The following is a 19,871-nucleotide window of genomic DNA, read 5'->3' on the forward strand; positions in this document are numbered from 1 at the left end:
TGTACCAGTTAAGTGAACTGCAGCTCCAGTCCAAGTGGAAACATGAATAAAAATAAGGCCACAGGGTGGACCAGCTCAATTAAGGTCAGGGTGGACCAAGCTACACTTGGTAGCAGGACAATTTCTGACCCATCTCCTGGTACCTCAAAGTTAATGAGCATTGGAATGACTGGTGCAGATGCAATGGGAAGCTAAGCTGGGCAAAGCCGGGGCAGGTAATGATTTATACTGCCTACGTTTACACCAAATAGGATTCCAAAGCAAAAAAGTCTGCCTATAAATATGAGGTTTGTGTTTTCTGTTTGCAAAAAAAAATCCAGCCATTGTTGATATAATGAGAATGGCTTGAGAGACATCAATGTAACCTTGTAGCTAAGGAGAGTGGACTGGAATGCATATGCATGAACAATGATGATTTCACTGTACTGCTCAGTGGAGGCTGTAGACACCACCGAATGAACATATGTACTGTGTGGTTGTTGCATTAAAAATGACTGAGTGAGTAGGGCAATGAGTCTGCATCAAATTTTGTGTTAAGCTTGAACATTTCTCCACATAAACTATTTGGATGATTCAGAAGGCCACAGCTATGGGCAACTGGTGATTGGTAGCTCCATCATGACAATGCGCCTGCTCATGTATCATGTCTTGTGCAGAGTTTTTTGACAAAAGATCAAATCATCCAGGTGACTCAGAACCCCTATAGGCCAGATTTGGTGTCCTGTGACTTCTAGCTTGTCCCATAACTAAAATCACCTTTGATAGGGAAGAGATTTCAGACAGTGGATGACATTCAGGAAAATATGGTGGGGCAGCTTATGGTGATTTGGGAGAACTGTGTGAGGTCCCAAGATGCCTATTTTGAAGGGGACTGAGGGGTCATTGTCCTGTGTACAATGTTTCTTGTATTTTGTATCTTCATAAATAAATTTCTCTATTTTTCATATTATGTGGCTGGATACCTTCTGAACAGACCTCATATATCTGGTTGTAGTTTTAACACTTCTGAAATTGGTACATAATTTTAACCAAATATGTGTCTTTTATTTGAAAATCTTTCTACCTTTCCCCAAAGGCTTTACTGATTAAACTGACTGTCAATCCATGGTGTCTTAAAAATTCAGGGAATATGACAAATTTTCCTGTAAGTTAAAAGAATGAATGGCTAGCTAATATGCCAACAACATTTATTTAGTACTTTCTTTGTGCTAGGCATAGTGCTAAATGCCTTTTTTATAGAATGTCAAACTTGATTCTTATAACTACTATTACATTCCATGTTTGTGCCCCCCCCCTCAAAAAATCATATGTTGAAGCCCTAAACCTTAATATGATGGTATTTAGAGGTGGGGGTGTTTGGGAAGTTATTAAGTTTAGATGAGTCATGACTGTGGGACCACCATAAAGGGATTTGTACCCTTATAAGAAGAGGAAGACTGAGATATATTCTCTCTCTGTCTCTCTGTCTCTCTCTGTCTCTCTTGGCACAACTGAAGAAATGCCACATGAGCACACAGCAAGAAGGGGGTTGTATACAAGCAAGGAGGTGGAACATCACTGGGAACCAAGTCTGCTGACACCTTGATCTTGGACCTCCTAGCTGCCAGAACTGTGAGAAATACATGTCTGACATGTCTGTTGTTTAAGCCACCCAGTCTATGTACAGGGTTTTGTTATAGCAGCAGACACAGACTAAGACAATCATACACATTTGGAAACTGAGGATCAGAGTGACTGAGTAAGGTTAAGGTCGCAATAATTTACTTAAGGCGCAGCTGTGTTTGATTTCAAAGCCCAAATTCTGAACCATTTCTCTATTGCATCCATGAAATTTAATACTGTGCTTTCAATCACAAATTTATCAGCTCTTTCTATATTTTTTACATAATATGCATTCATCCTTCTAGTCAAAGGCACATCGTTCTGCTGAGATTCCTGCCATAGCCTCCTAACAGGTCTCCCTGCATATACCTCCTCTTTTTCTCCCTCTCTTTCCCCTCTAATCTGTCTTTAACTCAGAATCTAATGGGATCACTTTAGAATATAACATGTCATAAGACCTCTCAAATCTACATGGCTCACAAAACCACCTGGAGTAAATGCTATAGTTTACAATGGCCTATAGGTCCCACATAATCCTTCCCAGCCAAGCTCACTTCTCTGACTTCACCTCCTATGACTATCTAACTCTTATCTGCTCCAGACACACTGCTCTTCCTGTTGGCCCCACTCTCCCCTTAGGTCCACACTCTCATTTTGTGACTTTCACATGTACTGTGCTCTCTGTCTATAATGCTTTTTGCAGATAGATTTCTTACCTCCTTCAAGTTTGATCAATTCTTAGTTCTCAGTAAGATCTACTTTAACTACTCCTATTTTAATACCACAACCTACTTCCCCCATGTTCTGACACTTGTACTTTGCTCTACTTTTTTTCCATGACACCCATCAACTTTTAATCTATGCATAATTTTACTTACTTATTATGTTTATTGTTTGACCTCTCTGCTAGAGTGTAAAATCCATGAGGGCCAAAACCTTTGCCTGCTTTACTTAATGGATGTAAACTCAAGTGCCAAGGACAGTGCCTGACATGTAGTAGGCAAATAAATATTGGTTGACTAAATGAACTTTAGAAAATGGACTACTTGTCACTAGAAGACAGAGCATATTTTAGGTGAGATTGAGAACAGAGGGATCCAGTCAACTCCTCATCCACCCACCAACAGAATGTAGTGGGAATACAGATAGATCTAAACAGTCTCAAATATGTTCAAGGTAAATATTTTCACTATAGTAAAATACAAAGTGAAAATGAAAGCCATCCCTTAGCCAGAATCACTAATGCAATTTAAATATACAAGAAGTAGAGACCCCCCCAAAACCAGAATTATCTTCTGGAGGCAGGCCCCTTGTAGTACAGGCTTCCCCCGCTAGGTGAGTGTTCCAGGAACCCATCTGTGTCAGTGTGCTAGCTGGTGCTGTTGTGAGAGGCTGCATTTGGCTTCAGTAAGCATTTTTTTTTTCAGACTTTTTCAATGTGCTTGCCCATTTTATGGCAGGTGATTCACGAGCACACCTGCCCACACCACACTGAGTGTTCAGCAGTTTTTGACCACAAATGGCATGACCCCCATGCCTCACCTTCTTTATTCACCTGATCTCACCCTGAGAGATTTTTGTTTGTCCAGATGAAAAAGTCTTCAAAGGGAAACATTTTGCTGAGGTGGAAGAGGTAAAACAAAAAAAAGGTAGAAGCACCAAAAGGCATCAAAATCAATGAATTCAAAAACTGTTTTGGGCAGTAGAAAAAATGTCTCGATAGGTATATTGCATCAAATGGTGAGTACTTTGAAGGTGACTGAAGTTTAAACATATAAGAGTAAATACACAATTTTTTATAAGTAAATTGTTTTTTGGGAGTCCCCTTTTTGTATATACAAATATGTGTGTGTATTTCTAGTGCTTTTTCCTAGTGTTTATCCTGTATATAAACTATCTTTAATTTTTTTTAAAGATTTTATTTATTTATTTATTTATTTTTTAGAAGGGAAGGGAGGGGGGAGAGAGAGAGAGAGAGAGAGAGAGAGAGAGAGAGAGAGAGAGAGAGAGAAACATCAATGTGTGGTTGCTGGGGGTTATGGCCTGCAACCCAGGAATGTACCCTGGCTGGGAATCGAACCTGGGACACTTTGGTTCCCAGCCCATGCTCAATCCACTGAGCTATGCCAGCCAGGGTATCTTTAATTTTTTAACAAAGAAAATTAATATACCAAACTAAAAAGCTTCTGTACAACAAAAGAAATCATCAACAAAATGAAAAGTCAATGTAATGAAGGGGAGGAAATATTGGCAAGTCATGTATTTGATAAAGGGCATGTATCTTTTTAAAAATACTTTATTGATTGTGCTGTTACAGTTGTCCAAATTTTCCCCTTTTGTCCCCCTCCACCCAGCACCCCCCACTACCTCAGGCAATCCCCCCACCATTGTTCATGTCCATGGGTCATGCATGTAAGTTCTGTGGTTACTCCATTTCCTATACTGTATTTTATATCCCCATGGCTATTCTGTAACTACCTATTTGTACTTCTTAATCCCCTCACCTCTTCATCCATTCTCTCACACTCCCCTCCCATCTGACAACCATCAAAATGCTCTCTGTATCCATGATTCTGTCTCTGTTCTTGTTTGCTTAGTTTGCTTTTTAGATTCAATTATTGATAGTGTTTATTGCCAATTGTTATGTGTTTATTGCCATTTTATTATTCATAGTTTTGATCTTCTTTTTCTTAAGTCCCTTTAACATTTCATAAAATAATGGTTCGATGATGATGAACTCCTTTAGTTTTTTTTTTTTTTTGTATGGGAAGCTCTTTATCTTCCCTTTAATTCTAAATGATAGCTTTGCTGGGTAAAGCAGTCTTGGCTGTAGGTCTCCGCTTTTCATGACTGAATATTTCTTGCCAATCCCTTCATGCCTGCAAAGTTTCCTTTGAGAAATCAGCTGACAGCCTTATGGGAACTCCCCTATAGGTAACTTACTGCTCTTTCTTGCTGCTTTTAAGATTCTCTCTTTCTCTTTAATGCTGAAAATTTCTCTTCAGCATTTTAAGGTTAAGGTTAAGGATCCCGTGGGGGATCAGCTGTGCCGGGTCAGGGTGGTGGTGCTCTGATGAGGGTGTAGCTGTCCACTGGGTGCACAGGCTCTAGGGTTTCCCGGGTGGTACAGGTCAGGGTCAGCCGCCACCTGTGTTCTGCCTGAGGCCACCCAGTGTGAGTATGAAGTGATCTGCAGAAGGCTACTCTGGTGCCAGGCTTGGAGGTTCCCAGGAAGAGCCAAACTGTGATCCAAATCTGGCTGCTGCTAGTGTCAGGCCTCGGGCCACTTAGCCAGAGGTACAGGGCCGGGTGCGGCTCACAAGTTGGGTGGGGTGGAACCTCAGGTAAACACCAGGGTAGGGCAAAGTGTGCAAGCCAGGTTGATGGAGTCTCAGATAGGCTCCTCCCTGCCGCCTGCCAGTTCTGTTGGTCTGTGGGGAGGGCTCAAAAAAGACACAATGGCTTCTGCCTGCCTTTCTGTTTGGGCAACAGCAGTCCCCCAGCTCTTGCCCTGATGCCAGACACTTCATTTCCTCCTGGTATGTGACTGGTGCCTTTCAAGCTGCTACCCTGGTGGGGTTACAGCTCAGAGGGAGTGCATCTGAGCGAGTTTGGCTATGGCTTTTGAAGAGGGACTGCTAGGGAGCCCAGCAGTTTTGTTTACCAACTCCAATCCCGCCAGTTTTTATAGCTGCAAGTTATGAGGTCTTCTCTTTCTGGACCCCCTGAGCTGGGGGGCCTGCTGTGGGGCTGGGAGCCCCTGCCCCGGAGATATCCCTCCCGAATTTTTATGCACCACACATGAGTGTGGGACCATCCAATTCTGCATGTCTCTGCCTCTCCTATCAGTCTGGATTGATGTGGTTTCTTTAGTTCTGTAGTTGTCGGATTTCCATTCGACTCAGTTTCTGATGGTTCTGGGTGATGGTTGTTTTACAGTTTAACTGTAATTTTGATGATGTTGTGCAAAGAGGCCAGCTGTTTACCTATGTCTCCATCTTGCCTGGAAGCCCTACTTAAAGGGCTTGTATCTTTAAAATAATATAAAGAACTCATAAAAATCAAGAGCAAAACCAAAAACCAATAAATCTGATTTTAAAATGGGCAGATGATCTTAAGAGACTTTTTTAAAAAAAGAAGACATACAGATAGCTAGCAGGTACATGAAAAGATGCTCAACATCACTAATCATCAGGGAAATGCAAATCCAAAAGCTATCACCATAAGATATTACATCATACCTGTTAGAATAGCTATTACCAAAAATAGGTAATAAATAACAAATGTTAGTGAGGATACAGAGAAATGAGAACCCTCATGCACTTTCGGTGGGATTATATATTGGCACAGCCACTATGGAAAACAGCACGGAGTTTCCTCAAAAAATTAGAAATAATCATCTCAAAATTTGCACAACTGTCAACTCATTACATTGTATACCTGAGACTAATATAATCATATATGTCAATTATACCTCAATATAAGAAAATGCAAAATTAAGATGATCTTCTCTTGGCATGTATACAGATATCTTTTATTGATAACAACAACAGAAAAACCTTTCCTTGGATACTACAGTTCCATCTAGCTATAAGTTCTTCTTCAGAATCGAGTTCCTGGAAGAAAAGAATATCACTTCTGTATATGCTTTCCTGTTATCCACTTAAAATAAAACTGCTGCTGCCTAAAGTCATCTGTGACCTATATGCCTGATCCAATGGACTATTTTTATCTCTCGCTATATTCAACAATTCGGCAGCATTTGATATTGTTGGCTAATTTCTTCTCTTAAAATTGTCCTTTTCAAGAATGCCACTTGAATGGGGAGTTTCCTTTTAATTTCTAACCCTGTTTCTTTTTCTGGCTTTCTTTCCTTTGGCCGCCCCCTAAATGCTGGGATTCTGTAGTGCCCAGGCGTGGCTGGACCCAAATTTGCTTTTCTAACAGCACGAGTTCTCCTTCAGCAATCTCATCTTTAATTTCTCTATGGTTTTAGGCACTATTTGTTATACTGATGAATCAATAATCTCCAGCAACAGCCCACAGCACTCTCCTGGATCCCAAATCCATTAACCTAGGGGTGTCTGCTGATCTATCTGTCAGAGATCCACCTCTCTGTAGATTTGCTGCCCAGGGACTGGGAAACACAGTGTGTTCAAAGGTAAGTTAACTTCTCCCTGAAACCTGCACCTCATCACAGATCTCAGTCACTGTTACCACAATCTAACTGCTATTCACCCGAGGAAGAAATTTGTCAATCATTTTAGAGTTTTCCTTTATCTTCACTTTCTACATCTCATCACAATCAATGACACAGATTCCACTTGCTGCAACAGCTCTGCATTTTCCTCCCCTTTGTTCTCCCATTGTTACTGCCTCAGTTCAGCCCCATCTTTTCTTGTTAAGGAGGCTTAAGAGTCTCCTCTTCTTTCACTATCCCTACAGTTCACGCTCTGTACTGCTGACGGGCAGATCTTTCTCAAGGGAATTTGGAATACATCACCATATGTGTGTCTCTTACAGGGAGAGGAAAACTTCACCCTTTTTTTCAGTGCAGAGAACCTCCATCCAGACTCAGGTGAAAGATTTACAATTCAGATAAATGAGTTCGCAGGTCACTGACCAAATCATGTTACTAAGCAGGGGATGAGGTCACGATGTTAAAAATGCGGCCCTGCCACCATCTTTTCCTCTCCCTTTTTCAGACTATAATGCTCAGAAATCTGACACTTTTAGGCTGAGAGACAGCTGGTTGGCAAGTAACAAGTATGAATTTGGAGCTCTATTTTTTAACTAAAAAGCAACACATGCTTATGGTAACAAATGAAACAATATAATAACTTATAAAGGCAAAGCAAATTGTGGCAGACACTTTTGGTTGGATAACCCAATACTTTTCCCGACCTCATTCCCTTTATAAGAACCATTGCCTGTTATGTAACCCAGAAAACCTAAATGGTTATTTACCTAGGCTTTCTTGTAGCTAGAGTCAGCCCATTTTTGGTCAGTGAGACATAAAGAAAGTATGCTGACAGTTCCTGGAAAGCTCTGCATTCCACTATCCCCCCTCCAAAAAAAAGGACAAAAAGTTTACATTATCCCTTTCCTTTCTTTGAACACAGTGATCCTGATATTTGGATCTGTGTCAGCCATCTTGCAACAGGAGGCAACACGCATGAGAACAGAAGGGAAGTGGGGACAAAGTCAGAGTCTGCCTCCTTGATTGCAGAAATTATCTCTAGTCTCTGTATGAGAAAAATAAATGCTGCTCCTGCCAGTCAAGTTTCTTTTATTTACAGCTAAAATTGCAACAATCATCTCCACTCCACCTGCCAACTTCCTGCCTTCCACAAGCAACCATCCCTGGGCCAACACTGGTGAATCCTTTCATACTTTCTCTTGCTTCCCACAAAATATAAAATTACATGTGCTCATAAACACACTGTTGCTACTTTTTCACTTACCAATGTATCATGAATATCTATGTAAGTTAGTATATGATCTATCTTTTCCTCTTATTTTTAAACCTAGATACATACATATTTTACGTGAATAAAATGATCTCATATCTTCTTTTTATAGTTCCGCTTTTCCTTTTTGCTTGCCTTTGTAGACTTACTCCTCCTCCCAGTCTCCTGTCTCATTCCTTGTACCGTTCCATCTTGCAACTTATCCCTTCCTCTCTGGGGCCTGATCACTCTCCTTTTGTTATTCTCCCCTCTGTAAAAATGTTCCACCCCTCCTTTATGCCCCTACTATTCTTTTTATACCTTCCACAATGCCTCTGTTAATTGTTTACACATGTCCTCCTCTATTACATTTAGATGACCCTTGTGGGCATGGACTATGCTTTATTTAATTTTTCTTAATTCCTAGACCTGGAGGTGAAAATAGAAAATAGAATCAAGGGTAGAAGTGTAAAGGAAATTTCAGGTAAGGGGGCAGCCTGGGGAAACCATGGAGTGTTTGGATGAGGCACCTGTTAGTCCAACTGAATAAGAGTTTTTTTTCAATAAGGGACAGGAAACATTCCTTGGAGATAAAAGCTGGGTCAGTTGCTGTTGATCAGGAACGGGCAATCTATAGACTAGGGGCCAAATACAACCTGCAGCTCATTTATGTAAATGAAACCTCACTGGGACACAGACATGCTCATTTGCTTCTGTGCGGTGGATGGCTGCTTTTGTGCTACCAGGGCAGAACTAGTACTAGGGACAGAGACTGCACGACCAGCAGAGCCAAGCCTAAGAAGTTTCATTATGTTCCTGAATGTAGCAGTGCTTATTTCCATCATGGTCAACAAATATTTATTGAATGAGGTAATAAGCATTATTTCAGGCCTTCTTAGTCTGCTCGGGCTGCAGTCACAAAATACCATAGGCTGGGTAGCTTAAACAACAGACATTTATTTTTGTCTTGAAGCTGGGAATCCAAGATCAGGGTGCCACAACGGTTGTGTTCTGATGAAGAATCTCTTCCTGACCTGCAGACGGCCACCTTCTCTCTGTGTTCTCATGTGGTTTTTCCTTTGTGCATGCGGAAAGGGATGTTTCTCTCTTCCTTTCCTTACAAGGCCAGCAATCCTATGTGATCAGCCCCTCCCCCCACCTATATGACCTCATTTAACCTCAGTTACCTCCTAATAATGCTACCTCCAAAAACACTCACATGGAGGTAAAGCTTAAACATAAGGGCACAAGTCAGCCCCTAGCAGGGGCAAACAAGGCCCTAGGAACACTGCAGTGAACACATCAAGCAAGTAGGGCCTATTAACTAGTTCTTTAAAAAGGAAGAAAATGTGAAGGTGTTTACAAGAATGTGAGTGTTAAGCGGCAGAAAGAGGCAGTTACTAAGAAATGGGGTACCATGGGCCTGAGCCAGAGTGGTTGCCTTGGGAATTTAAAACATTTTGAAACCAAAATCAGCAGGAGCTAATTTTCATTTGGGTGGAGGAGGATACATTGACTTTACAATGAATAATTTTGAATTCTTCCTCATAAGTCTTAAAATAATCATATCTATTGAGTGCACATTTTCATTTTGATTTTCACTCCTCTACTGCTTTGACCTTGTTTTTGACCTCCAGGCAGGTGAGAGAAGTCCCATAGGGCTACCATGGAGAGCAACACAGGACTGTAACAAAAGTCATTTTTCTGTGTCAAATGCCAATCCTTACAGTTGTCAGTCAGCTCCAGATCCACAACTACTCAAAACCACAGCCTGTCACACAGAGAGCAGAGTTCATTTCGTGTTGTCTCTCCCTTACTGAACCACTCGGGCCTCTTTTCCTGCCTTATTCCTTACTTCTTTATTTTCTTTGTAGGAGAAAAAAACCATTTATATATTAACCAATACTTTTTTTTTTCAAGATTCTTGGTATCCATGACCTTCCTTCTCCAGTCGGGGGAAACAGGTGCTGTTTTCCTGAGTCAGGGAATGGATGGCACAGCAGTGTGTAAATAACAAAGAAATTATTAGAGTTCTGGCATTTGATTTTCAAATGGCTAGGATTCTGAGTATAAATGATAGATTTGAAGGATCTTTTTCCTGCTCCTCCTAACCCCACCCCCTTATGCCCAACATATGTTAAATAAAGGTTCTATGGAGTTGGGGCAGGAATCTGGTGGACTGCTGAGAAAGCACTCTGCAACATATTTGTCTCACCTTAAACCAGTGGGAGGACGATGGACAGAACAGAAAGCTCCATCAGATTTGGCTTTTACTAGCAGGGAAGCCCACGGCCTCCAATCTCTAGCATATAGTCTAAGAAGAAAGGGAGGTCTCAGAATTCTCTCATGCTTAGCACAGTAAGGGAGTAGCAGAAGAGGGCACTGATTTAGCAGTGAGTGGACAGTTCTTTAACCGTCAATCAATCAGTAAATAACGGGAAGAAAGTAAAGTGACCATATAGATAGCTTAGTAGGTGCCAACCAGGCCAAAGGGTCACTCCACTTGACAACACGCTGACACTTGGAAGGTCCTGAAACTGAGGACACATACCTCGGGGAAAGGAGAGGAGAAAGTCCTGTATTGATTAAGATTTAGTTTCCAGCCTCCAACAGAAAGAGGGCTCAAAATGAAAATTAAATTCACTCAATGATTCATTCATTCATTCAGCAAATATCCATTACACATTTATTATGTACAAATAACTTTTAATTACAAATAATAAAAGTTACATTTTCTGAATACCTGACTTTGTGGACTATGATTCATTCTTAGAACAAATTCTTCCCCCTGCCGCCTTTTCATTGTATCTTTTAACCTTTTCACATAAACTGGAAGTTTGCCTACATTTCTCTATATCTTATTTTATCACATTTTCCCCATGTTTTACACAAAGTCCATGCCAGTAATGGATAAAGTTTAGATATTAAGGTTATAAGAAAATTGTAGTGATTAAGAAACAGTGTATTTGAAGTTACTCTAATTACTCTGTTACAAAATTATTTTTATGTGATTGTTAAAAATGCAAATTTTTATAAATGTCATTGTGTTATAAAAATCTGTATTTCTAGTCTCAAAATATGACAAATTTGCATAAATGAATGTTCTAAATTCAATAGTTTGGGATTTCTAACATATGCTAGCTTCCATTTCAGTCATCAAAAACTTATTTTAGGAAACAATTGGAAGAGTTTTTCACTAAAAGCCACTTTTGGTCAATACTGGAAAATAAATCAATGTAGTAAGCCTTCCTCAAGTGCTAATTAAACAAAAGTGCTACATCAAGTGTTCAAAAACCTACTATATATGTTGAAGGTATAGGTTTGAAGTTGTAACTCTAGTCTCTATGTAAAGCAGCGAGCTAGAAAGGCTCTTTGGTCTGAGGAATGTGATACAGAAGCAGCTGTGCTGGACAGAGGCAGCAGAAGAACACCAGTACCAAACCTGCAACCGTTTGTGGGGCTGAGGTCTGAATTAGCACTTCCCAGGGATCTGGAAAACCCTGCACAGGAAGAATAACATTAAAATAATTCCGATACTAATAAAAGCCATAAAACCACAGTGCAGTCAAACACAAAACTGGTCCCAATTCCCCCAAATTCAGGTCCCCTGAGATTTACACAGAAGCAACTTCCACTGAAGATAAGCACACAGTCAAAACTTTCAAAGTATGCTGGAAACCAGACTGCCAACGGAGACTGTAAGTAGATGTACGAATGGAAAAACTCACTGTTGAAAACTATATATAACTAACAATATACTGAAAATTAAAATAAGTGTGTCAAAAGAGAATTTAAGAGGAATACAGTCAATAAGGCAAGAATAGGATATAATAAAAATATAATAAAAAGCAAAAGGTAAATTTGAAAAAGAACCCAAATGGAGACTGTAAATATAAAAAAGCCAGGTTAAAGCAGACAGATTCAGTGAACTGGAGAACATTGTTAAAGGAAACAGTCTTTAAAGTTCTCAGCTTATTTTAGAGAGACAAAGTAGAGACTTTCTTGATACATTCCAAGCATAGAATAAGGATATATGGAATTTTAGAAAATCATCTAGTTAAGCACTAAAACCAAGGCTTCTATGAAAATCTCTTTTATTGCCCTGGCTGGTGTGGCTCAGTGGATTGAATACCAGTCTGTGAACCAAAGGGTCACTGGTTCTATTCCCAGTCAGGGCACATGCCTGGGTTGCAAGCCAGTTCCCAGTAAGGGGAATGGGAGAGGCAACCACACACTGATGTTTCTCTCCCTCTCTTCTTCCCTCCCCCCTCTCTAAAAATCAATAAATAAAATCTTTTAAAAAACCTTTTAATTAAAGGTCTTTTAAAACCTTTTATTTAAAAATTTTTATTTATTGATTTTTAGAGAGAATGCAGAATGCGGCAGGAGAGAAAGTAACATCAGTTTGTTGTTCTGCTTATTTATGCATTCATTGGTTCATTCTTGTATGTGCCCTGACTGGGGATCAAACCTGCAAATTTGGTGTATTGGGATGATGCTCTAACCAACTGAGTTACCTGGCCAGGGCCTTAAAATCCCTTCTAAATCATACTCTATATGTCTCTCTAATAATTAAATTGCATTATACTCTTCTAAATAGGCAGTTCCCAACTCCAGTGTCACATGTGCGGGAACAATTCTGTTTTTCCTGTTATATCAGAGAGCTAAGTCACTGGCTCTCTGATATAACTGTACTAAAATCTTCACCATTTACCATTTCTTTCAAATTCTTCCTTGGATCTGCACCTTCTCTTTCTCCAATGGCTTCTCACATTAAAAAACAAAACAAAACACCAACAACAAAACAAAAACACAAAAGCACAGACTTCTCTTAGTCTGGGACTTTGCTATAGCTGCCACCCTACTTCTCTCCTTTCTATCACAGCCAAACTTCTGAAAGAAAAACTACTGGTTTTCTAAATTTTATCATTTTTGCAAATTTTCTTCAACCTACTTCCAGTTATTACTAGATATAATTGATATTTTAAGTTTTCTTTCTTGAATTTTGGGTTGCATTTGACACCATTGAAAAATGTTCTTAAACATTTTTAAATATCTTTGAATATTTGTCACTTCTCTTGATTTTTATGATACAATATCCATTTTTCTTATCTTCCTGCTTGCTGCTGCAGTGCATCTTTCTTTTACCTCCTATAAACTTGGAGTTCCTTAATGACTTTTAAAATGCCTTCTCATTTTTCCTTCCAAATCTATATAATTTCCCCAGGCAATGCATCCACAGCTTGTGCTGTGGATATGATTACCTAGGTACATATGATTTTCAGATCTATAATTCCACCCCTGGCCCCTCTTTTGAACTCCAAATCTATATATCTAAGTCTCTATTTGATATTTCTATTGTGATGTCTGAAAGCACCTCAGTTCAATATGCTTCAAAATGAACTCACAATCTTCTCTCCACAACTGAGCCACTTCTAACTTTCTTAACCTACTCACGCCATCCAGTTCCTTATGCCAGTATTGTAGGTATTATCCTTGATATTTCTCCTCAAGGTATTAGTAATTCCTGTTTATTCCAGTCCTAGAGTTTCTCTAGAATCAACTCCTACCTTTCTGTCTTTACAACTATCACCCTCTCTCTTTATCTGGTCTACTTCAATAAACTATTTATATCCTTTTTTGCATCGAATAATTTTTGTACATTTTGCCAAAATAACTTTTGCAAACTGCCATTCTTATCATGTCACCCCATGGCTTAAAAACCTCCGTTGCCTCTCTATTGCTCTCGGGCTAAAGAACCAACGTACCATGGTCCCTCCAACCCCACTCCAACCTCACAACTTCATCACTACCTATGCTATTGCCCTCTGAGCCCTAGCATGTCCCTCCACTTTCTTAATGTACTATCCTTTTTCAGGATACAGAACCTGGCACACATTAATCTATTTATCCAGAATGTTAGGGCCTCATACCTCTTTATCTAGTTAACTCCTACTCATTTATTAAAAGTTGGCTAAGAGGCACTATTTCAGGAAAACCTCCTCTGACTCCTTAATCTAAAATAGGTCCCCCACTTATATGCTCTCATAGCAATGTGCATGTCTCTGTTACAGCATTTATCGTAGTTTGAATTTTACATATTCATGTATGAGAGCTTGATTACTGTGCCACTCCTATTAGGCCATAAGCTCTGTGCCTAATACATGGCTGGCATGTAGTACACACTTAGTATCAGTTGAATGAGATATAATAAGATATTTAATAAATTAATAATGTTTGCAAATAATTTAGCTTCTAAATTGCTTATTTATAATCTGTTTCATTTTATTATCCTTATACTCTAAATCTATTTGCATTCTGATGTTATTTCCTGACTGGGGGAACAGGGAAGCAGCTTGCAGACATGAGCTGGGAAGTATGTGTAAATCTGGAGATGTTCCTAAGATGTCTACATAGTTCTCTTTCATTGTGTTATAGTGAGGAAAAGAAAAAAGCTGAGATTGCCAACTAGTAGCTTCTTATTTTTAAATAAAACAAAGTTATAAGAAGACAAATTATCTTGAGACACACTATGCCTCTGCAGGCTAGTCAGCAAAGCAACATGTGACTAAAGGAACTCACATTTTATTTACTCTATTGTATCCATTGTGCCATGTCCTAGTTTCAACCTCCCCCCTGGAAAAAAGCAATTATTTTAAAAAATAATAAGTAACATAATAGGCAGAAAGTAGAACAATGTAGTTCTCCGAAATAGTGTTTCAAGTTTATAACCGTCTGTACACTGATGGTTACGCAAAGAACGGAAGGCGCAGGCTTTATTCTAGTTCCATGGACACCAGTAAAAATTTGGTTCACAGGTATAATATTTACTTAAGCTTTTCAAGCACAATGGTGTGTATAATATTCTAAGTTAAGTTTATAAATGTTGCCCTATCTGTGGAAATTATTGTTATGTTATGGACTGAATGTTTGCATCCCCTCATATTCATACGTTGAACCCCTTACCCCAATGTGATGGTATTTGGAGATGGGGCCTTTGGGAGGTGCTTAAGTCATGAGGGTTAACTGATAAATAGGCACAGCACCCCCATGAAAGAGGGCCCAGAGTACTCCCTTGCCCCTTCCAACACGTGAGGACACAGTGAGGAGATGGTTGTCTGTGAACCAGGAAGCAAGGTCTCAACAGGCAATGAACCTGCCAGTGCCTTGATCTTGGACTTCCCAGCCTCCAGAACACCTCCAGAACAGTGAGAAATAAATGTTTGTTTAATCCACCTGTGTTATGTTTGTTATAGCAGCCAGAGCAGACTAAGGTATTGTATCTTCCACTTAAATGACTGAATATGATATAGAATGCATTACTGTTCTGATTTAAAAAAATAAAAAATGCAAGAAAAATGCAAAGGAATTAAAACCCCAAACCACACTTTATCTTGATAACCAAGATAGACAATGTTAATATTTATGTTATTTAAATATTGTTTTTGATGTGTGCACGTGATTTTTTTTTTTTTACAAAAATTAGATTATGGCATATATATTTTCTCACTGTGAACATTTTGAAAACCTGTATTCTTTTCTATCCTTCATAGGATACAAAACATTCTAGAGCAGTGACTCTTAACTGGGGTGATTTTGCCCAGAGGGAACACTGGGAAATGTCTGGAAACATTTTTTATTGCCATGACTGAATGACTGGGCATGTGTGAGCGCTACTAGTGCCTGTGCATCTAGTGTATGGGGGCCAGGAATCCTGCTAACATTTTACAATGCACAGGCAGCAACCCCCAACAAAATTACCCAGTCCAAAATGTCAAAAGTGACAAGGTTGAGAAGATACTACCATTTGTGACAACATGGATGGATCTTGAGAATATCATGCTAAGTGAAATAAGTCAGACAAAGACTAATTCTGTATGATTTCACTCATATGTGGGATATAACACTGAAAGCAACAAATGAACATACAAAAAATAAACAAACAAAAACTCACAGATACAGACACCAGTATGGTGGTTACCAAAGGGAAAAGGGGTGGGGGGCTATAAAGGGCAAAGGGGGTGAAATATACGGTGACAAAGTAGATCTGACTGTGGGTGGTGGGCACACAGCACAGTGTACAGATGATGTATCACAGAACTGTGCACTTGAGATTACATAATGTTATCAACCAATGTCAACCCCAATACATTTAATAAAAAATAATATGGCAGAGAAAAATACTGAATAAACAAACAATTTTTTAAAAAAGAAACCCTGGTGGGAAGGGATAATGGGGGGAAGGGGGAAGGGTTTTCAGAAACAACCATAAAGGACACATGGGCAAAACCAAGGGCACGTGGAAGCAGGGGAGGGAGGTGGGCATGGCTGGGGTCGGGGGGAGTGGTGGGGGCAAAATGGAGACAACTGTACTTTAACAACACTAAAATAATTAAAAAATAAAAATAAAAAAAGAAACCCTGTTTTAGTGTATAATGTATTCTTCAAATTTAATCTTTATTTTATTTTTTTCCTTTACCTTTTAGTCCCCTTGCACCTCCCTCCCCCCAGCAATCGCCACACTGTTGTCCATGTCTGTGAGTCCTCCTGCAATCAATGAAAGGTAAAATCAATCTTATATTACCTAGTCATTGATTTCTGAAGACATATTACTAAATCTCCACTGTACTTTTTCTATGAGGATTCATAAAGTCCCTTTTAATATTCCTAAACGTCCTGGGATATAGTCCCATCAGGTGGCTTTTGAAAAGCAAAGAAAAATCCTGGTATCTATTTCCTTAAACACTCAATGCTCTTCTTCACATAAGATGTAGTTTGATTTTAAAAGTTAAAAATTCACTGGACTTCTGGCAAGATGGAGGCATAGGTGGAAACACCGTACCTCCACGCACAACCAAGATTAGAACAACAACAATTTAGAGGCAGAATAACACCTAGAACTGATAGAGAATTTATCTGAATGGAAGTCAGACAGCCAAGAAGTTAAAGTAGACCTGTTTATCCAGACTGGTTGGAGGGGCAGAGATGAGCACAGGTTGCAGCGCGCGGAGTTCGGGGAGAGCTGAGCGCCTAAGGCAACCGGGAGCGAGTGAGCCATCTGGGGGCGCAGTGGGTGGACCCTGAGTACGCAAGCGGCAACTGGCAGACCCAGTGAGGTGGTAATTGTGGACCAGGGCGGAGCACGCAGCCCAGGATCCCAGGGAAGGGACTGAGATCCCAGGAGAGTGGGGCTGCCGCCATTGTTCCCTCCCACCCCCGCCCCCACATACAATGTCACAATCTAGCGACTGGGGTGCCCAGCCTTAGTGAACACCTAAGGCTCCGCCCCTCACCATAACAGGAGCGACCAGACTGGAAAAAAAAGAGAGAGCAATGGCTCAAATAGAAGAACAAATCAGTGCCCCAGAACTCATCCTTTTGAGTGACCAAGAAATAGCTAACCTATCAGATGCACAGTTCAAAACACTGGTGATCAGGAAGCTCACAGAATTGGTTGATTTGGGGTGCAAATTACATGAAAAAATGCAGGTTACCATAAAAGAGATGAAGGAAGATGCACAGAGAACCGACAGTGATGGGAAGGAAACTGGGACTCAAAACAATAGAGTGGACCAGAAGGAAGAAAGAAACAACCAAACAGCAAAGAATGGAGAAATAAGAATTCAAAAAATCAAGGAGAAGCTTAGGAACCTCCAGGACACCTTTAAACGTTCCAACATCCGAATTATAGGGGTACCAGAAGGGGAAGAGGAAAAGCAACAGATTAAACATGTATTTGAACAAATAATAAAGGAGAACTTCCCCATTCTGGCAAAGGAAATAGACTTCCAGGAAATCCAGGAAGCTCAGAGAGTCCCAAAGAAGTTGGACCCAAGAAGAAACACACCAAGGCACATCATAATTACATTAGCCAAGGTAAAAATGAAGGAGAGAATCCTAGAAGCAGCAAGAGATAAGGGGACAGTAACCTACAAAGGAGTTCCCATCAGATTGTCAGCTGGTTTCTCAAAAGAGACCTTACAGGCAAGAAGGGGCTGGAAAGAAATATTCCAAGTCATGAAAGACAAGTACCTATATCCCAGATTACTTTATCCAGCAAAGCTTTCCTTTAGAACGGAAGGGCAGATAAAGTGCTTCTCAGATAAGGTCAAGTTAAAGGAGTTCATCATCACCAAGCCCTTATTTTATGAATTGTTAAAGGGACTTATCTAAGAAAAGAAAATAAAGAAAAAACCATGTATAGTAAAAGGACAGCAAACTCACAATTATTAACAATCACACCTAAAGCAAAACCAAAAGAAACTAAGCAAACAACTAGAACAGGAACAGAACCACAGAAATGGAGATCACATGGAGGGTTAGCAACAGGGGAGTGGGAGGAGGACAGAGGGGGAAAAGGTACAGAGAATAAGTAGCATAGATTATAGGTTGAAAATAGATAGGGGGAGGGTAAAGATAGTGTGGGAAATGTAGAAGCTAAAGAACTTATAAGTATGACACATGAACATGAACTAAAGGGGGGAATGTGGGTGGGAGAGGGTGTACAGGGTGGAAGGGAGTGAAGGGGGGAAATGGGACAACTGTAATAGCATAACCAATAAAATATATTAAAAAAATTCACTTAGAGGGTCGTATCAGAAATGTCAATGTTGAAATGTTAGCAGAGTGTATACAGATAGGTTTTTGTCCCTTCCATGCAAATTTTTTCAACTTAAGATGTTTGGAAGTTTTTAATACAAAAGGGGAAAAAAGTGGTGGATAGTGGAATGTCATGTACACTAAAAAAGAATGCAAAATCAAATACAAATATTTCATTGTTTCCTAACTTATAATATGCTACAATAGGATAAATTCTAAAAACTAGCACTACAGTTAGAATTCAACACTAAATAATGAACAGTCAAATGCTTTGTCTGTTGTGTAATAATGCTAAAAATAAGGTAGGGACCATTTAAAAGAATGTTAAAGGCATGAAAGAAACCATTTAAAAGAAAATAAAGGCATGATTTGAGCTTGAGTTTCATCACCTTATAACCTAAATGAATCGATATTGAAAACCAATAAGGAAGATTGATAAATTTATGGTGAACAGTGTTTCTTAAACTGTGATCCATGGACAGAATTTGGGGTTGTGGGACATGATTGACTTCTCTTAACCTCTATTTGAAATTAATCATTTCCTTCTGTGATGAATGTAGGAGACAAACCACAGCAACACTGGCAGTATCTGCGACTTTGTCACCAACAGAAATCAGAGACATTTTCATATGATATTACGGTTATTACCGAAGCCCCCAAATATCACTGACACTCCTTACCGTGATGACTTTACAGTAACACCAGACTGACTGCCAGATCCTGCTATTTCATGCCTTAATGCAGAGGCACACACATGGGGCAGGGAGAAGGTAGGTTTACGGTTGTGAGTACGTGAAGCAGAGTTTATTCTTGAGTTATTTTCATTAATTATTGTATTTTTCATATGAACTATAAAACTTACTTTCGTCTCATCTGTATTACCATATCACAAATTTTTATTGTTTTGACAACTTTTCAGCATAATTACTTTGCCGCCCATGTATTTTGTTTTATGCATTTAAAACATTTTTCAATGTTTGCCAAAGAGGTCTATGCCACACACACAAAAGTTAAGAACTCATAGTCTAAGTAGAAAATAAATAGAATTTGTTTACCTCACTCAGTTCACAACCTGTTAATAGAATTCTTGGGGTCAGGTATGTTTCAGAATGCAGAATTTTCAAGATTTCAGTTGGTGGAGAAGCTACCTATAATGTAATGCCCAGCACAGTCTGGGACAGCATCCTGGAATCAAACATACTAACATTTCTTCAGCAGAAC

The 19,871-nt window shown here is 39.5% G+C and overlaps 1 protein-coding gene across 6 annotated transcripts in view; it reads right to left on the reverse strand.

Annotated features, from left to right (window-relative positions):
• The window catches only part of RNF180 (ring finger protein 180), a 170,062-nt gene that overhangs the window by 50,416 nt on the left and 99,775 nt on the right, over window positions 1–19,871 (reverse strand). The window lies entirely within an intron of this gene.

The sequence above is a fragment of the Phyllostomus hastatus genome, unplaced genomic scaffold (genome assembly GCF_019186645.2).
Source record: "Phyllostomus hastatus isolate PE091 unplaced genomic scaffold, TTU_PhHast_1.1 phas_contig_58, whole genome shotgun sequence".
In the NCBI taxonomy this organism is placed as follows: domain Eukaryota; kingdom Metazoa; phylum Chordata; class Mammalia; order Chiroptera; family Phyllostomidae; genus Phyllostomus; species Phyllostomus hastatus.